At 43.3% G+C, this 20,438-nt stretch overlaps 1 protein-coding gene and 1 pseudogene across 5 annotated transcripts in view; one reads left to right on the plus strand and one right to left on the minus strand.

Annotated features, from left to right (window-relative positions):
* Window positions 1–20,438, minus strand: part of TMCC3 (transmembrane and coiled-coil domain family 3) — a 304,986-nt gene that overhangs the window by 249,370 nt on the left and 35,178 nt on the right. The gene's annotated exons all lie outside the window — the stretch shown is intronic.
* Window positions 1,171–16,330, plus strand: LOC129459321 (keratin, type I cytoskeletal 19-like; annotated as a pseudogene). Its single transcript, XR_008649962.1, has 3 exons — window positions 1,171–1,218; window positions 3,199–3,225; window positions 15,316–16,330. The product of XR_008649962.1 is annotated as a keratin, type I cytoskeletal 19-like (transcript).

Genomic DNA, 20,438 nt, shown 5'->3' on the forward strand with positions numbered 1-20,438 from the left:
ACTTTGGGAGGCCGAGGCAGGCGGATCACTTGAGGTCTGGAGTTTGAGACCAGCTTGGCCAACACAGTGAAATCCCATCTCCACTAAAAGTACAAAAATTGGCAGGGTGTGGTTGCGGGCACCTGTAATCCCAGCTACCCAGGAGCCTGAGGCAGGAGAATCGCTTGAACCTGGGAGGCGGAGGTTGCAGTGAGCCGAGATCGCACCACTGCACTCCAGCCTAGGCAACAGAGCGAGAATCTAAATAAAAGAATAAAATAACATAAAATAAAATAAAATAAAATAATAAAATAAAATAAAATAAAATAAAAATTGGTCACAGCCAGCACCAGGGAAAGGCAGCCTCCCAATAGATAGAAACACCTGAAGCTGGGACTCAGCAGTTTCCTGATAAGATCTCAGGAGTTGGGCCAGGGGGCTCAAGCAAAAAAGAGGCAAATTGGCAAAGTTTAACTGGTATACGACCTTCTAGGAACATTCAACTGGTAAGGGAAGAATGCCTCAAGTGAGCATGCATACAACTCCAGTAAACATACCGTGCATGCATCACTCCTAAGTGCTGGCAGCCACTGCGGATGCGGAGAGCCCACCCAAGGGAAGAATCAGGAGACAAGGGACACAAGCTCCTGGAAATATGACAACATATAAAATCCCAAGTCAAAGGTCAATCCATGCACTTGATCTCTCCAGTCACCCTCTTGGCCCTCTTCCAAGTTTACTTCCTTTTGTTCCTGCTCTAAAGCTTTTGAATAAACTTTCACTCCTTCTCTAAAACTTGCCTTGGTCTCTCTGTCAAATATTTTCTTCTGAAGAGGGAAGAATTGAGGTTGCTGCAGACCTGTATGGACTCACCACTGCTAACACCTTTTTCAAGGAATATCTACCAGAATCTAGGTTTTGGAAATGCTGAAATAGTCTAAACTAACCAATTATGTCCACCTTAAAATGACTGTAGGCTCATTCACCTGGCCTGGCAAAGTCAGCACTTACTTAAAAGCAGATGGGAAAGAATGTTGACCCTATACATATCCACAGTCCCTGGTCAACATACATTTTCATGAAGAGGTATATCTTGGATCAAGTCAAAAAGAAACTATCCCCAGATCCATCTGAGGTGTGTCCCATACTCAGGGAACACACCAAAAAAATCAGGAATGGCTACAGGGAAGCATGATTTCAGAAGATCAGGAGCATAAGAAAAAGGAAGATGATGATACTGTAAGAGCAATCCTATCAACAAAAGGAATTTAATTCTCCTCCTTTTTTTTTTTTTAAGTCAAGGAGAAGAATGCTGGTGCATTACAATCTAACTGGAACATGTCCAAAGTGATGGGAGAAATCCACTGACACCAGATTAAAGGAGTCCTGAGCAGAGAGGAAGCTGGAGGGTGGTGGGGTCCTCGAAAAACTATTTCCAAAGACTCCAATCTCTGGAGCATTATCTTAGTTCCATGACTGGAAATTTTTTCCAGAATCCTCAATATCTATCTGTAATGTAAGGCTCCTTTTTGCTAGCACCAGAAGCTTACATAAAATTAGGCACTTGGGGAAGCATCTTGCCCCCCTCATCAGGCCACTGTGATAGTCACCCAACCATAACTGCCCCAATGGCCAACACGTGGGGATTATGGGAACTATAATTCAAGATGAGTTTTGGGTGGGGACACAGTCGAACCATATCAGTGGAGGAATACATGGATATACATGCAAAATCTGGGGGGCTTTAATTCCTTCCATGAGGTCTTACAATCCTACCATCACTATAAACTAGCCAAAATTAAAATACATCTGGGCAGACAGGAGACCCAGATGGGTAGAAACTAAATATACAAACATTTCTCTCAGTAGAGAGAAAAACCAAGAAAAGGGAAGAAATAAGATTCAAAATGATCCCAAGAGGCACATCCTGGGGAAAACCCAACAAGATAAATATAGTAAGTCCTCAAAAGATGCTGGTTACTAGTGTTATCATTAATATTAAATAATAATATTAACTGTAAATCCCTGCATTTACACTGAAAATTGCAATTACATAAGAAGAGATAATAGAGAACTGGCTTAGCCAAAATCCACAGGAGAAAATAAAATTTGGGTTTTGGCTAGTCACAAGCCCAACAAGTGTCAGCACTGCAATGTAGCTGCTAAGTAACTAACACCAATGGGCAGGCCTCACCCAGAGCAAAGGAGCTGACAGGCTCACAAAACTCTCCCAGCCAGGCCATATCTGATGTGTAGGTTTGATTAAGGCACAAAAGGTATAGACAATCGGAATTGTATCTAGCAAGAAGTGACTATCACGGCTGTAAGTCTGGAATCCAAATTAAACACAAAATAGTTGATAGAACAGGTGGTAACTATAGAAGTGAAGGTTTAAGGTACTCTTCGATATTTGAAGAGCTGCCAATAAAGAATGGCACTAGTTGTTTTGTGTCGCCAACAGGTGAAATTTACAGGGGAGGCTAAGTTAGGCTCCATACACAAAATGATTTTCCAATACTTAAAATTATCCAAGAACTGATTTCACGGGCTCAAAAAGTTTTAAGCTTTCTTTTTGAAAGTGCCTAGGAGCCAGAGGATTATCAACCAACAAGAGCAATCTAAAGATTCCTCTGGTGGGTGGAGGGATGCACTCTGAAGTTTCAAGGCCCCTTTCAACATCAAGAACCTGCAATTCTATGGTTCTGACTATGGCTGAGCTTCATCAGATTAGTAGGCAGAGCCCAGTGCTACCCTCTCCTCCAACTCATTTTTGCATGGTGAATGGCAAACACTTAAAAATATTCTTGGGGCGAGGTGCAGTGGCTCACGCCTGTAATCCCAGCACTTTGGGAGGCCGAGGCAGGCGAATCACAAGGTCAGGAGATCGAGACCATCCTGGCCAACATGGTGAAACCTTGTCTCTAAAAAAAAATACAAAAATTAGCTGGGTGTGGTGGTGTTTGCCTGTAATCCCAGCTACTTGGGAGGCTGAGGCAGGAGAATTGCTTGAACCAGGGAGTCGGAGGTTGCAGTGAGCTGAGATTGCACCACTGCACTCCAGCCTGGCGACAGAGCAAGACTCCATTTCAAAATAAATAAATAAATAAATTCTTGGTAGACTCTGGAAAAAAATGATCAAATAATACTTGTGTCTCCAAAATTAACTAATTTGTGTTAAATACCCTTTTATTCTACTTAAACTCTTGTATTTCTTATCAGCAAAAGGACCTAAATGAGAAGATAAAGGTAAATTAACTCTGAAAACCTTTAAAGCAATGTAAGGGATATTTATAATTATTGATGTTTGTCAATAAGTAGAGAAGCACTCAACTAATTTTTTAAAAAAGAAAAATTTCCATATAAAGCAGTCATTTTTCTTATCTGACTTCAATTGTAAATTGCTGAGGAAGGTCTAATTTCACCTTCTATCTCAAGATTTGGTAGCCAAAGTTACCAAAGGCCTGCATAGTTACCAGAAGCCTGAACACACAATTCCAGGAAGGTGCCCAACACAGAGTATTAGCAAGAGAACTTGGAGGCTGGGCTTTGCCTTCTGTCCTCAAACAGGAATAAATGTAGATCCAGGGAGAATGAAAGAGTAAAAACTGGGACACCAAAACTAAGAATAAACCAAAGAGACAGGAATATTTGGGTGCTAAAAGGCAAAGGCCAAACACAAACTATAAAAGAAAAAATTGACGAACTGGACTTCAAAATTAAAAGCTCTCTTCAAAAGTCACCATTAAGAAAATTAATCACTCTACATATTTGCCAGTGAAAGAAGAGGAAAATAAAATGCAAGCCACAGATGGGTGAAAATATTTATAAATCATATCTGATAAGGCACTTATATCCAGAATATATAAAGAACTCTTACAACTCAATAATAAGACAAAGAACTCAATTTAAAAATAGGCCAGGCAAGGTTTAAAAATAGGCCAGATCACGCCTGTAATCCCTGAACTTTGAGAGGCCAAGGCAGGCAGATCACCTGAGGTCAGGAGTTCGAGACCAGCCTGATCAACATAGTGAAACTCCATTTCTACTAAAAATACATAAATCAGCCAAGCATAGTAGAGCATGCCTGTAATCCCAGCTACTTGGGAGGCTGGGGCAGGAGAATCGCTTGAACCCAGGAGGCAGAGGTTGCAGTGAGCCAAGACTGTGCCACTGCACTCCCGCCTGGGTGACAGAGCAAGACTTCATCTTAAAAATAAATAAATAAATACACAAATAAATAAATAAATAAATAAATAAATAAAAATAAAAATAGGCCAAAAATTGAATGGACATTTCACCAAAGAAAATATATAAACAGCTGAATGGGTTCCAAGATGGTCGAATAGGAACAGCTCCAGTCTACAGCTCTCAGCGTGAGCGACGCAGAAGACGGATGATTTCTGCACTTCCATCTGAGGTACCGGGTTCATTTCACTGGGGCTTGTCGGACAGTGGGTGCAGCCCACAGAGTGTGAGGTGAAGCAGGGTGGGGCATCGCCTCACCTGGGAAACACAAATGGTCAGGGAATTCCCCTTCCTAGCCAAGGGAAGCCATGACAGATAGTACCTGGAAAATCGGGACACTGCCACCCTAATACTGCGCTTTTCCAACGGTCTTAGCAAACGGCACACCAGGAGATTTTATCCCACGCCTGGCTCGGAGGGTCCCACGCCCACAGAGCCTTGCTCACTGCTAGCACAGCAGTCGAGATCAAACTGCAAGGCGGCAGTGAGGCTGGGGGAGGGGCATCTGCCATTGCTCAGGTCTGAGTAGGTAAACAAAGCGGCCCAGAAGCTTGAACTGGGTGGAGCCCACCGCAGCTCAAGGAGGCCTGCCTGCCACTGTAGACTCTACCTCTGGGGGCACGGCATAGCTGAACAAAAGGCAGCAGAAACTTCTGCAGACTTACACATCCCTGTCTGACAGCATTGAAGAGAGTAGTGGTTCTCCCAGCATGGAGTTTGAGATGTGAGAACAGACAGACTGCTCCTCAAGGAGGCCCTGACTTCCGAGTAGCCTAACTGGGAGACACCTTCCAGTAGGGGCCAACTGACACCTCATACAGCCAGGTGCCCCTCTGAGATGAAGCTTCCAGAGGAAGGATCAGGCAGGAACATTTGCTGTTCTGTAATATTTGCTGTTCTGCAGCCTCCGCTGGTGATACCCAGGCAAACAGGGTTGGAGTGGACCTTCAGCAAACTCCAACAGACCTGCAGCTGAGGGTCCTCACTGTTAGAAAGAAAACTAACAAACAGAAAGGACATCCACACCAAAACCCCATCTGTACATCACCATCATCAAAGACCAAAGGTAGATAAAACCACAAAGATAGGGAGAAACCAGAGCAGAAAAGCTGAAAATTCTAAAAATCAGAGCGCCTCCTCTCCTCCAAAGGAATGCAGCTCCTCGCCAGCAACGGAACAAAGATGGACAGAGAATGACTTTGACAAGCTGACAGAAGTAGGCTTCAGATGATTGGTAATAACAAACTTCTCTGAGCTAAAGGAGGATGTTCGAACCCATCACAAAGAAACTAAAAACTTTGAAAAAAGATTAGACGAATGTCTAACTAGAATAAACGCGTAGATAAGAGCTTAAATGACCTGATGGAGCTGAAAACCATGGCACAAGAACGATGTGATGCATGCACAAGCTTCAGTTGCCGATTCAATCAACTGGAAGAAAGGGTATCAGTGATTGAAGATCAAATGAATGAAATGAAGCGAGAAGAGAAGTTTAGAGAAAAAAGAGTAAAAAGAAACGAACAAAGCCTCCAAGAAATATGGGACTATGTGAAAAGACCAAACCTACGTCTGATTGGTGTACCTGAAAGTGACGGGGAGAATGGAACCAAGTTGGCTGATATTCAACATTCTTAAAGAAAAGAATTTTCAAACCAGAATTTCATATCCAGCCAAACTAAGCTTCATAAGTGAAGGAGAAATAAAATCCTTTACAGACAAGCAAATGTTGAGAGATTTTGTCACCACCAGGCCTGCCTTACAAGAGCTCCTGAAGAAAGCACTAAACATGGAAAGGAACAACCAGTACCAGACACTGCAAAAACATGCCAAATTGTAAAGACTATCGAGGCTAGGAAGAAACTGCATCAAGTAACGAGCAAAATAACCAACTAACATCATAATGACGGGATCAAATTCACACATAACAATATTAACCTTAAATGTAAATGGGCTAAATGCTCCAATTAAAAGACACAGACTGGCAAATTGGATAAAGAGTCAAGACCCATCAGTGTGCTGTATTCAAGAAACCCATCTCATGTGCAGAGACACACATAGGCTCAAAATAAAGGGATGGAGGAAGATCTACCAAGTAAATGGAAAACAAAAAAAAAGCAGGGGTTGCAATCCTAGTTTCTGATGAAACAGACTTTAAACCAGCAAAGATCAAAAGAGACAAAGAAGGCCATTACATAATGGTAAAGGGATCAATTCAACAAGAAGAGCTAACTATCCTAAATATATATGCACCCAATACAGGAGCACCCAGATTCATAAAGCAAGTCCTTAGAGACTTACAAAGAGATTTACACTCCCACACAATAATAATGGGAGACTTTAACACTCCACTGTCAACGTTAGACAGATCCACGAGACAGACAGTTAACAAGGATATCCAGGACTTGAACTCAGCTCTGCACCAAGCGGACCTAATAGACATCTACAGAACTCTCCAACCAAAATCAACAGAATATACATTCTTCTTAGCACCACATCGCACTTATTCCAAAATTGACCACATAGTTGGAAGTAAAGCTCTCCTCAGCAAATGTAAAAGAACAGAAATTATAACAAACTGTCTCTCAGACCACAGTGCAATCAAACTAGAACTCAGGATTAAGAAACTCACTCAAAACTGCTCAACTACATGGAAACTGGACAACCTGCTCCTGAATGACAACTGGGTACATAATGAAATGAAGGCAGAAATAAAGATGTTCTCTGAAACCAATGAGAACAAAGACACAACATACCAGAATCTCTGGGACACATTTAAAGCAGTGTGTAGAGGGAAATTTATAGCACTAAATGCCTACAAGAGAAAGCAGGAAAGATCTAAAATGGATACCCTAACATCACAATTAAAAGGACTACAGAAGCAAGAGCAAACACATTCAAAAGCTAGCAGAAGGCAAGAAATAACTAAGATCATAGCAGAACTGAAGGAGATAGAGACACAAAAAACCCTTCAAAAAAAAATCAATGAATCCAGGAGCTGGTTTTTTGAAAAGATCAACAAAATTGATAGACCACTAGCAAGACTAAAAAGAAGAAAAGAGAGAAGAATCAAATAGATGCAATAAAAAATGATAAAGGGGATCTCACCACTGATCCCACAGAAATACAAACTACCATCAGAGAATACTATAAACACCTCTACACAAATAAACTAGAAAATCTAGAAGAAATGGATAAATTCCTGCACCCACACACCCTCCCAAGACTAAACCAGGAAGAAGCTGAATCCCTGAATAGACCAATAACAGGCTCTGAAATTGAGGCAATAATTAATAGCCTACCAACCAAAAAATGTCCAGGACCGGACGGATTCACAGCCAAATTCTACCACAGGTACAAAGAGGAGCTGGTACCATTCCTTCTGAAACTATTCTAATAGATAGAAAAAGAGGGAATCCTCCCTAACTCATTTTATGAGGCCAGCATCATCCTAACGCCAAAGCCTGGCAGAGACACAACAAAAAAAGAGAATTTTAGACCAATATCCTTGATGAACATTGATGCAAAAATCCTCAATAAAATACTGGCAAACTGAATCCAGCAGCACATCAAAAAGCTTATCCACCACGATCAAGTTGGCTTCATCCCTGGGATGCAAGGCGGGTTCAACATACGCAAATCAATAAATGTAATCCATCACATGAACAGAATCAAAGACAAAAACCACATGATTATCTCAATAGATGCAGAAAAGGCCTTTGACAACATTCAACAGCCCTTCATGCTAAAAACTCTCAATAAACTAGGTATTGATGGGACGTATCTCAAAATAACAAGAGCTATTTATGACAAACCCACAGCCAATATCATACTGAATGGGCAAAAACTAGAAGCATTCCCTTTGAAAACTGCCACAAGACAGGGATGCCCTTTCTCACCACTCCTATTCAACATAGTGTTGGAAGTTCTGGCCAGGGCAATCAGGCAGGAGAAAGAAATAAAGGGTATTCAATTAGGAAAAGAGGAAGTCAAATTGTCCCTGTTTGCAGATGATATGATTGTATATTTAGAAAACTCCATCGTCTCAGCCCAAAATCTTCTTAAGCTGATAAGCAACTTCAGCAAAGTCTCAGGACACAAAATCAATGTGCAAAAATAAGCATTCCTATACACCAATAACAGACAGAGAGCCAAATCATGAGTGAATTCCCATTCACAACTGCTTCAAAGAGAATAAAATACCTAGGAATCCAACTGACAGGGGATGTGAAGGACTTCTTCAAGGAGAACTACAAACCACTGCTCAACAAAATAAAAGAGGACACAAACAAATGGAAGAACATTCCATGCTCATGGATAGGAGGAATCAATATCGTGAAAATGGCCATACTGCCCAAGGTAATTTATAGATTCAATGCCATCCCCATCAAGCTACCAATGACTTTCTTCACAGAATTGGAAAAAAAACTACTTTAAAGTTCTTATGGAACCAAAAAAGAGCCCACATTGCCAAGACACTCCTAAGCCAAAAGAACAAAGCTGGATGCATCACGCTACTATACTACTTCAAACTATACTGCAAGGCTACAGTAACCAAAGGCTACAGTAACCAAAACAGCATGGTACTGGTACCAAAACAGAGATGTAGACCAATGGAACAGAACAGAGCCCTCAGAAATAATACCACACATCTACAACCATCTGGTCTTTGACAAACCTGACAAAAACAAGAAATGGGGAAAGGATTCCCGTTTAATAAATGGTGCTGGGAAAACTGGCTAGCCATATGTAGAAAGCTGAAACTGGATCCCTTCCTTACATCTTATACAAAAATTAATGCAAGATGGATTAAAGACTTAAATGTTAGACCTAAAACCATAAAACCCCTCGAAGAAAACCTAGGCCATACCATTCAGGACATAGGCATGGGCAAGGACTTCATGACTAAAACACCAAAAGCAATGGCAACAAAAGACAAAATTGACAAATGGGATCTAATTAAACTAAACAGCTTCTGCACAGCAAAAGAAACCACCATCAGAGTGAACAGGCAACCTACACAATGGGAGAAAATTTTTACAATCTACACATCTGACAAAGGGCTAATATCCAGAATCTACAAATAACTTAAACAAATTTACAAGAAAAAAATCAAACAACCCCATCAAAAAGTGGGCAAAGGACATGAACAGACACTTCTCAAAAGAAGACATTTATGCAGCCAACAGACACATGAAAAAATGCTCATCATCACTGGCTATCAGAGAAATGCAAATCAAAACCACAATGAGATACTATCTCACACCAGTTAGAATGGCGAAGTCATTCTAACTGTTCATATTGACCAAAAAAGTCAGGAAACAACAGGTGCTGGAGAGGATGTGGAGAAATGGGAACACTTTTACACTGTTAGTGGGACTGTAAACTAGTTCAACCACTGTGGAAGACAGTGTGGCGATTACTCAAGGATCTAGAACTAGAAATACCATTTGACCCAGCCATCGCATTACTGGGTATATACACAAAGGATTATAAATCATGCTGCTATAAAGACACACGCACACATATGTTTATTGTGGCACTATTCACAATAGCAAAGACCTGGAACCAACCCAAATGTCCATCAATGATAGACTGGATTAAGAAAATGTGGCACATATAGACCATGGAATACTATGCAGCCATAAAAAGGATGAGTTCATGTCCTTTGTAGGGACACGGATGAAGCTTGAAACCATCATTCTGAGCAAACTATCGTGAGGACAGAAAACCAAACACCGCATGTTCTCACTCACAGGTGGGAACTGAACAATGAGGACACTTGGACACAGGGTGGGGAACATCACACACCAGGGCCTGTCATGGGGTGGGGGGAGGAGGGAGGGATAGCATTAAGAGATATACCTAATGTAAATGACAAGTTAATGGGTGCAGCACACCAACATGGCATATGTATACATATGTAACAAACCTGCACATTGTGCACATGTACCCTAGAACTTAAAGTATAATAAAACATATATATATAAACAGCTAATAAGCACATGCAAAAATGCTCAATATCATTAGTCATTACAGAAATGCAAATTAAAACCACAATGAGATACCACTACACACCCACCAGAATGGCTATAGTCAAAAAGACAGACAATATCAAGTGTAGAATGGGATGTGGAGCAACTTGAACCCCCTCATACCCCAGAGATGGGAAGGTTAAATGGTACAGTCACTGTGGAAGGCACTGTAACAGCTTTTCAAAAGGTTAAACATACATCTACCATATGTCCCAGGAATTGCAATTCTAGGTGTCTACACAAGAGAAATAGAAACATTTGTCTACACAAAAACTTGCATACAAATGATTATAGCAGCATTATTCATAATAGCCAAAATGTAGAAACAACTCAAATGAACATCAACTGGTGAATGAGTTAACGAGATGTGGTATATCCATATAATGAGATACTCAGCAACAAAAAGGAACTACCAGTGTACATTACAACAGTGAAAAGTGTCAAAAACATGCTAAGGGAGAAAAAGCCAGTCACAAAACCCTATATTAAATCATTTACTTATATGAAATTTCCAATGTATGAAGATAGAAAGTGGATTAGTGGTTGCCCAGGGCTGGGGGTGGGAGAAGAGACTAACTGCAAGTGGGCACAAGGCCACTTTGTGCTGTAATGGGCATGTTCTAAACATGGATTATGGAGATGGTTGCACAACTCTACAAATTCACTAAAAATCAATGTATTTACAATAGATGGACTTTAGATATGTAAATTATACCTCAGTAAAGTTGTGGGCTCAGTTCAGAGGGCAGATCTTCCAGTCATATTCACTATGAGTCACAGGCAATCCAAAGATAGAAACATAATGGAGAGAAAGAATACATTTCCTTCTTCTTCAATTTTATTTATCAAAAGCACTTTCTTCAGGTATCTCAAAATTTAAAGCTATAAGCCAGGCACAATGGTGCACACCTGTAGTCCCAGCTACTCTGGAGGCCAAGGCAGGAAAAACGCTTGAGCCCAGGAGTTTGAGATCAGCCTGGGAAACACAGCAAGACTCTATCTCTCTTTATTGTTTCTTTAATTAAAGCTAAAATACCCAGATCTGTTTTTTAAATTACTATTAATTTCTGAGACAGAGTGTTGCTGTGTCATCCAGGCTGGAATGCAGTGGCACAATCTCAGCTCACTGCAACCTCCGACTCCTGGGTTCAAGCAATTCTCCTGCCTCAGCCTCCAAAGTAGCTGGGATTACAGGCGCCTGCCACCATGCCCAGCTAATTTTTGTATTTTTAGTAAAGACAGGGTTTCATCATGTTGGCCAGGCTGGTCTCAAACTCCTGACCTGAAATGATCCACTCACCTTGGCCCAAAGTCCTGCAATTACAGGCATGAGCCACCATGCCCGGCCCCACATCTCTTAAAATATGATTTTGGAGGCAGTTTGCCTGGAGGTTAAGGGTTGGAAGTGTGGACTCAATCTGGGTCTAAAACCCAGCACTCCTACTTACTAGCTGACTTTAGCATGTTACTTAGACTGAGTTTCAGTTTCTTGTTCCTATACAAAAATTTAATACATACTACAGAGTTGTTTTAAACTAGCACACTATCTATTAACAGCACATGGTAAATACTCAACAAATGCCGATGTTATTATTTTTGTTATCAACACATTGTCATTACCATCACTATGACTGTAGTTTCCTTGGGAGACTTGAAAACTCGACTGATAGGTGTACGTTCCTAATGTACATTTAGTGCATCATCACTGCTATATTCAATTTAATTGACTGCCCAAACATAACCACGTTCCCTTATAACCCTCATTCATTATCTTAGGGACCTTATACTTTGAAATAAAATCCCTGGATCATTTCACTAACAGAACAAAAGCTGTACTATTCCCCGGCTAAAGCAAGATATTTTCCAAATCAACCATAAGAAAAAAACATTTTTAAAAGGTGCAGTTTTTGTTTGTTTCTAGGATAGGAGAACTGGACAAAGAAAAAATGTCAGCATCTCCTCAGAGAAGCCTGGCAAACAGGGGAAATAACACTAAACAAAGAGTCATGTGCAGAGGACCTGGCACAGAAACACAATTGCCAGGCCTTGCACCCGAGAATCACCAGCACCTGCAAAGTGCCACGTACAGTGCTGACTGCTTTCTGGGTGACAGCTGAAACCCAGCCAAGTTCAAAAACCCCTCATTGTGGGTGTGTGTTTTTGCTTTGTAACATCTATATGAAAAGGGAAGGGAAACTGCATGGGGTAAACTTTCTATTTTGTAAGACAAGCGTCTTCTTGTTCTCTTTTTCTTTTTCTGGTCAGTGAGTGGAGGGACAGAACCCTGGAAAAATATCTGTGCCACCAAGCAAGACAACCCCATCACTGACATCAGGAAAAGTAGAGCAGTCACCTCTGGCTTGCCCAGCCCACCTCACTCGCCCACCAGCACACATTGCAACTAAAGAACCCCACTTTAGCTGGCTGGAGCATTCTTCCAGCCACACACCTCAAAGATCATCTGGTAAGAGATACCACAACATGGCAGGGGGCTGGGTGCCTGTGCCAGGGAGGGACACATGCTCTTCACTCCCCACACTTGCTGGTGAGACACAGAAGCCCTGTGACCTCAGCACGCTCAAGGGAAATATGTCATGGGGCTTACCCTTCATGAGGACCGCCCTAACTTAGCATCCAAGAAAACCTCACAGCCCCTGTGGGGACTTCTCCTGGGCACCACCTAGCTCCTGCCTTAGTAAAGTGTGGAGAAAACCAACTTCCTCACAGAAATGTCTTTTAGAGCCAAATGTAAGTGTCCCTCAAATCAAGTAGACAATGATGTTTCTATCATTCTGGGCCTGTCCTTGAATGTTGTCTCTGTTCTGTTTTCTTTCCACTACAAAGTCACAGACCCTGAGACCCAAAAAGGCCCACAGGGATCTAGAGAGGTGAAATAACTTACTAAAGGCCACAGAGGATGGAAGTGGCCAGGCCAAGACTAACACCCAGCTTTATCCACAAAATCTGGAAAATGCAATCAGGCTATCTTCAACCCAGAAAAGAAGAGTTCACAAGAAGAATATCAACGGAGGCTAGTCCAGACCCTGAAGCTAGTGCCAAAGTTCAAATCCAGTTCTGTCCCTTACTAGGGCATGTAACCTGGGCAATCTCCTTAACTTCTGTTTTCTCATCCATTAATAACAGGATAATAACAGCATCAACCTTACAGAGCACTCCAAGCATGAATGTATCAATACCGAGAGTTTCTATATGACTGATCATCCTCCTCCTCATCATCATCATCCTAAAACAGACAGGGGAATGAGAGTGAAGAAGGGATGATAGGAAAAAAAAAGGTAGAAAGTGAGTGTATGGTCAATAAATAAAGAGCATAATTTAACTTCAAAAAATTCAAAGACATGGCTAGGGTCATATTAACAGGGGTTAGTGAGAACATAAAAGCAAAATGTATTATAAACCATTAGGTACAGTATGGCTCCAACTATGTTAAATATTCATACCCACATGTATATACATACTTCCAGAAGAAAGTGAAATAAAATGCATGAAACATTAATTCTCTGGGCACTGTCAATCAATAAAGGTTGATCTTTATTGTTTTCTTCATTACTTTTATTTCCCAAATTTTCCACAGCAGACATATATTGCTTTAGAAATCAAAATAAATGTGTGTTTTAAAGGCTGCTTTTATTTTTTTATTTTTTTTTTATTTTTTGAGACAGGGTTTCACTCCGTTACTCAGGCTGGAATGCAGTTGTGCGATCACAGCTCACTGCAATCTCCACCTCCCAGGCTCAGAAGCAATCCCCCTGCTCCAGAGTCCCCACCACCCATAGCTGGAACCACAAGTGCATGCCACCACACCCAGCTAATTTTTGTATTTTTGAAGAGATGAGGTTTCACCATGTTGCCCAGGCGGGCCTTAAACCCCTGGACTCAGAGCCATCTGCCTGCCTCCGTCTCCCGAAGTGCTCACAGGCAGAGCCGCAGCACCCAGCCCAAGGCTGTTTTTTTAAAAGAAGAAACTTGATACCAGGCCAGGCCTCAAATGGCAAAAGGGCTATTAGGTAGAATCCCAAGAGGCAGGGCCTGTGTTTACTCAGACAGCCAAGGGGGAAGTGCCTGTGTCTGGGAAGAGAACAAGACTGAGCGGGAAGGGGGAAGCTTAACCACGAAGCTATGCCTGAGAGCATCAGGCCAGGGAAGAACTCTGTAAAATAGGAATAACTTCCAAAAGAAAATAAAACAGAAGTGACGACATCAGCAGTCCCTAGTTAAGAAGAAGAAGAAGAAAGAGAATCCTGGAGCAAGCCTCTGTGCAGAAAATTTTTTTTCCCTGGCTGGAACAGAAGATCAGTCACCAAAACTAAAAAGCAAAAGATCCAAGCAGCTGAAAAAAGGAATTATAGGCTCCTACTGGGGACAAGACTTGCCTGGAGGCCCATCTGAGGGCTTGCTGCCCTATCCTTCACATCTGAGATTATCCCCTGATCCCAGCCAGGACCAGGGATTTCCTGCTTTTTGGCATCCAGATGCAAGAAATAGATCTGCTGACTCTGAGATCACCGACTGACAGACACTAGCCAGGGCCCAGAGAGAACGCGCCGTGGGGTCTAAGATCGAGTTCACCTGGCATCTTTCTCGGCACGTATCTTCCTGGCTTGTCCTCGGTCTCCACTACTCCCAGTTTGAGTTCCCACCTTACCTCTTTTGCAGAGATTCCTTGTAGCTCATATGAAGGAGTAGACAGAAGACACAGAACAGATAGCAGAGAGAAGTACTGGGGCCTCCCAGCTCTTGTTCAGGGCCCCACTCTCCTCTGACAAGCATGTTAAGGTTTCTCCAGATCACCCCTCCAGTTCCCCCATTTCACAGATGAGGGAAATGAGACAGAAAAAGGGGGACTGTACATCTGTGCCCATCAAAGTCAGATGAGATGATACACTGTCTTAAGACCATCTGATTCAGGACCTTGCCTGAGGTCACAAATCTTTGTAGTGACAGAGCCAGGACAAGCACATAACTATCCTAATGGCTGCTCCTTCCTTCAGCACTGTGGCTGCCTACGGGCCGGACTGCAGTCTCTACTGCTCACTAGAAAAGTGCCAGACCCCCAGCAGGCACAGGGGCTCCAGCAGCCGCGGCGTGTCCTTGTCCTCCTTCGGGGGGCTACAGCGGCATCCTGGCTGGGTCCAACGGGCTGCTTGCGGGCAACGAGAAGCTCACCATGCATAACCTCAACAACTGCCTGGCCTCCTACCTGGACAAGGTGCACGCCCTGGAGGCAGCCAACAGCAAGCTGGAGGTGAAGCTCCGTGACTAGTACCAGAAGCAGGGGCACAGGCCCTCCCACAACTACAGCCACTACTACAGGACCATCGAGGACCTGTGGGACAAGATTCTTGGTGCCACCATTGAGAACTCCAGGATTGTCCTGCAGATCAACAACGCTTATCTGGCTGCAGATGACTTCTGAACCAAGTTTGGTTTGAGTGTTTGGGTGCTGGACGAGGTGACCCTGGCCAGGACTGATCTGGAGGCGCAGATCAAACGCCTGAAGGAAGAGCAGGCCTACCTGAAGAAGAAGCATGAGGAGGAAATCAATGCCCTGAGGGGCCAAGTGGGAGACCAGGTCCACGTGAGGGTGGATTCGGCTCGGACCTGCCAAGATCCCGAGTGAGAGGCAAAGCCAATATGAGATCATGGCCAAGCGGAACTGGAAGGATGCTGAAGCCTGGTTCACCAGCTGAACTGAGGAACTGAACCGGGAGGTCACTGGCCACATAGAGCAGCTCCAGATAAGCAGGTCCGAGGCCACTGACCTGCGGTGCACCCTCCAGGGTCTTGAGATTGAGCTGCAGTCGCAGCTCAGCATGAAAGCTCCCTTAGAAGGCACACTGGCAGAAACAGAGGCATGCTTTGGAGCCCAGCTGGTGCAGATCCAGGCACTGATTAGCAGTATTGAAGCCCAGCTGGGCGATGTGCGAGCTGATAGTGAGTGGCAGAATCAGGAGTACCAGCGGCTCCTGGAGCAGGAGATCGCCACCTATCGCAGCCTGCTTCAGGGCCAGGAAGATCACTACAACAACCTGTCCATCTCCAAGGTCCTCTGAGGCTGCAGGCTCCGGGGCCTCTGCTCTCCTCAAAGCACGCCTCCTGGGTAGAAGGATGGGAAGGAAGGGACCCTTACCCCTGGTTCTTCCCCTGACCTGCCAGTAAAATTTTATGGCTCAAGGGAGGAAAAAAAAAAAAAAAAAAGAGCAAAGAAAAGTTCCAGTCCAATCCCCAGGCTCCTCTTGGGCAAATGTCAACATATAAAATGATCCAGAAGGCCAAGTCGAATTAAGGTGTAATGGACAGGGGTGCCTCTTCACATTGCCTAAGGGACAACTATAACAGAAAACATCTCAGTCAAAAAGGTGACCCTGCAATGTGGACTGCCAGGACCCACAATGAGCCAGAGGGGTTGGCACCTTTTAAACATGGGCCTGCATTCCTGCAGGTCCAGATCCCAGAGTGTACTGTATCCAACATGCCTTGGCTAGCGTGTGTCTACAGACTCTGGTACCACACTCTTTGGCTTCCAACCCTGGCTCCAGCACTTACTCTGTGACTTTTGGCCAGTGTATTAACCTTTCTGTGTCTCCGTTTCTCCTCCTGGAAGGTAAGCATTAAGTATCTCCTATCTTTAAAAGTTCCTAAGAAGTCTACATCCTAGGCCACCCTATATTTATGTGCACACCCAGCAGCCCTTTCTGTCCCCTTTGAGCCCAATCTGAGGGAGGACAGGTCCCTCTCTCAGCCTCAGAAAGTGAATCATGATGGGATTCAACCTTTTCTTTGGTTTTCTCCTTCTCTTTGGCCAGTGACAAGTCAAAGGCAAGAATAACTCAGGTCTCACTAAACAGGGAGGTCAGCAGGGAAACCTTCCTTTCCCAATAAAAAGACATAGGTTTGGCCAGGTGCAGTGGTTCACGCCTGTAATCCCAGCACTTTGGGAGGCTGAGGCAGGTGGATCACCTGAGGTCAGGAGTTCAAGACCAGACTGGCCAACGTGGTGAAACCCTGTCTCTACTAAAAATACAAAAATTAGCCGGGCATGGTGGCACATGCTTGTAATCCAGCTACTCGGGAGGCTGAGGCAGAAGAATTGCTTGAACCTGGGAGGCAGAGGTTTCAGTGAGCTGAGATCACGCTACTGCACTCTAGCCTGGGCGAAAAGAGCAAAACTCCATCTCAAAAAAAAAAAAAGACATAGGTTTATGCAAAGTGTATTAGGCCATTCTTGCACTGCTATAAAGGAATACCTGACACTGGGTAATTTATAAAGAGAAGAGTTTTAACTGGCTCACTGTTCTGCAGGCTGTACATGCATGGCACCGGCATCCTGAGCACAGCTTCCAGGGAGGCCTCAGGGAGCTTTTACTCATGGCAGAAGGCAAAATGGGAACAGGCATGTCACACGGCGAATGAAGGAGCAAGAGTGAGTTGGGGCAGAGGTGCCACAAACTTAAACAACCAGATCTCCTGAGAACTCACTCACTATCACAAGGACAGCACCAAGACATGAGGGATCTGCTCCATGACCCAAACACCTCCCTCCAGGCCCCACCTCCAACACTGGGAATTAGATTTCAACATGAGATTTTGGCGGGGACAAATATCCAAACCGTATCACACAAAAGAAGCCTTTTGACCCTTCCACTGCCTTTAGTGCTGCTATAGCAGCCATCTGCCGCCATGGGGAAAGAGACAGGAAGGCCAAGGGGATCTCAGCCCTGAGCACTAACACTGTCCTGGTCTCTGTGCCCAGGCCAGCCTCCACTTATTCCAAGGATGACTGTGAGGAATGTGGACCCCTGCTTGTTTACAGTACTGTTGGATAACTCTTCTTTTGCTTGTGGCCAAATGCCATCCTAAAAGGTCAACTGTATAAGTTTATTCTCATTAAAAAAAAAAAAAAAAAATTTAAAATCATGTTCTCCAAAAAGTTACTGAGTAAAAGTGATGTCGCAATATCAGTATGACTCATGGCATTGATTTTTGTTTGTTTGTTTTTTGTATTTTTCTGAGACAGAGTCTCACTCTGTCTCCCAGGCTGGAGTCAGTGGCGCAATCCCGGCTCACTGCAACCTCCTCCTCCCGGGTTCAAGCAATTCTCCTACCTCAACCTCCTGAGTAGCTAGGACTACAGGTGTGCGCCACCATGTCTGGCTAATTTTTTTGTATTTTTAGTAGAAACGGGGTTTCACCATGTTGGCCAGGCTGGTCTCCAACTCCTGACCTCATGATCTGCCCGCCTCGGCCTCCCAAAGTGCTGGGATTACAGGCATGAGCCACCATGCCCGGCCGGCATTGTTTTATATACACACACAGATACAGAAATATAGGGATGTGTGTGTATATACGTAATATATATATATACTATATATGAGTGTACATGTCACATATATTTCCTAGCTTTGTCCACTCAGGTGGCCTTGAAGCTGTGATGTCCCTATAGCAACAAGCACACCTAGTATCTGGATCTTGGTTTCTAAATACCATCCTCCAGATGACCTCCAAGAGACCAGTATTCCTTGAAGAAATGGCTGGCTCAAGAACTGCAGCAAGGAAAATAGAAGATGAACCTGGACATCTTACAATGCCAGAAAGCAAGGGAGGTGCTTTTTTAAAAAGGCAAGGGTGAGAAAAGGAAAAAAGAAGAAAGATGGGGCATGTCAAATGGACGTATGAGCCAAACTGAAGGAGTTCCCAATAGCCAAAGCTGGAACAAATTAGTAAAAAAGGGGGATAGTAGTATAAGATCATAGAATAAAACAAATATCTGTGAGCCTATACTGAAATAAATAAGTGACTAAGTAAATATAGCAAAAGGGACAGATCTTCCTTACAAAAGAATTCCAATTAATAATTGTAGAAAGAATTAGGAAAATAGAAAATCACCTGTATTTCACTGGAGCAGAAATGTTTGCCCTAAAAAAAATTATGGCCTTCAATCTCCCTGGGAATGATCAGCTGTTGCACTTTCGGTGACAGCAGGATTATGGACATTAATACAGAACTTGACAGTTTACAAATTTTTTTTAAGAAAGAAAAGAAGAAATCACGATTAGAACACCATAGTAATAACTGCTTTAACAAGATCCACTGATGAAGATAAAATTAATGTGTGAAACTTTATGGAGAAACATCTGCACAAACTTAAAATATCTCCTAGCTGAATACTAATACAAATATTAATTACTGTGGTGGTTTTAAAGTATGTCCACAGACTCTTTGATACTCCTCCATGAGGTGGAACTTAATCCCCCCATGCCCTGAGTATGGGCTGGACTTGGTGATTCCTCTCTACTTAATAAATGATGGAAAGGGAAAGACAGTAACCTTACAGTAGTGAAACCTAGCAGACATGAGACATCACCAGTACCAAGCCATCTTGACATCATGTACTCCTTCACAGGATGCAGTGAGAACAGCATATCACCTGAATCGTATTTGTCCCCAAAGTCCATAACCTCAGTCTAATCCTGAGAAGACACTAGACAAACCCAAATGGAAGAACATTCTATAAAATGCCTGAACACGACTCTTCAAAAGTGTCAAGGTCATATGTCTCAATCTATTTAGTGTTGTTATAAAGCAACATCTGTATGTTTGGCTCACAGTTCTGCAGGCTATTCAAGAAGCATGGTGCCAGCATCTGCTTCTGGTGAGGGCCTCAGGCTGCTTCTACTCATGGCAGAAGGTGAAAGGGAACTGATGTGTGCAGAGATCACATGGTGAGAGGATAAGCAAGAGAGAGGAGAGGGGCCGGGCACAGTGGCTCATGCTTGTAATCCCAACAATTTGGGAGGCCAAAAGGGGAGAATCTCTTGAGCCCAGGTGTTTGAGACCAGCCTGGGCAACACGGTGAAACCCCATCTCTACAAAAAATAGAAAAATTAGCTGGGGAAGGTGACGCGTGCCTTAGTCACAGCTACTCGGGGAGTTGAGGTGGGAGGATCTCTTGAGCCCAGGAGGTTGAGGCTGCAGTGAGCCGTGATCACACCAGTCCACTTCAACCGGGGCCAAAGAACAAGACCTTATCTCAAAAAAAGAGAGAAAGAGAGTACAGGTGCTAAGCTCTTTTTAGCAACCAGCTCTCATGGGAACTAACAGAGTGAAAACTCACTCATTATCACAAGGACAGCACCAAGCTATTCACTGGGGATCCACCCC

The sequence above is a fragment of the Symphalangus syndactylus genome, chromosome 13, assembly GCF_028878055.3.
Source record: "Symphalangus syndactylus isolate Jambi chromosome 13, NHGRI_mSymSyn1-v2.1_pri, whole genome shotgun sequence".
Lineage (NCBI taxonomy): Eukaryota > Metazoa > Chordata > Mammalia > Primates > Hylobatidae > Symphalangus > Symphalangus syndactylus.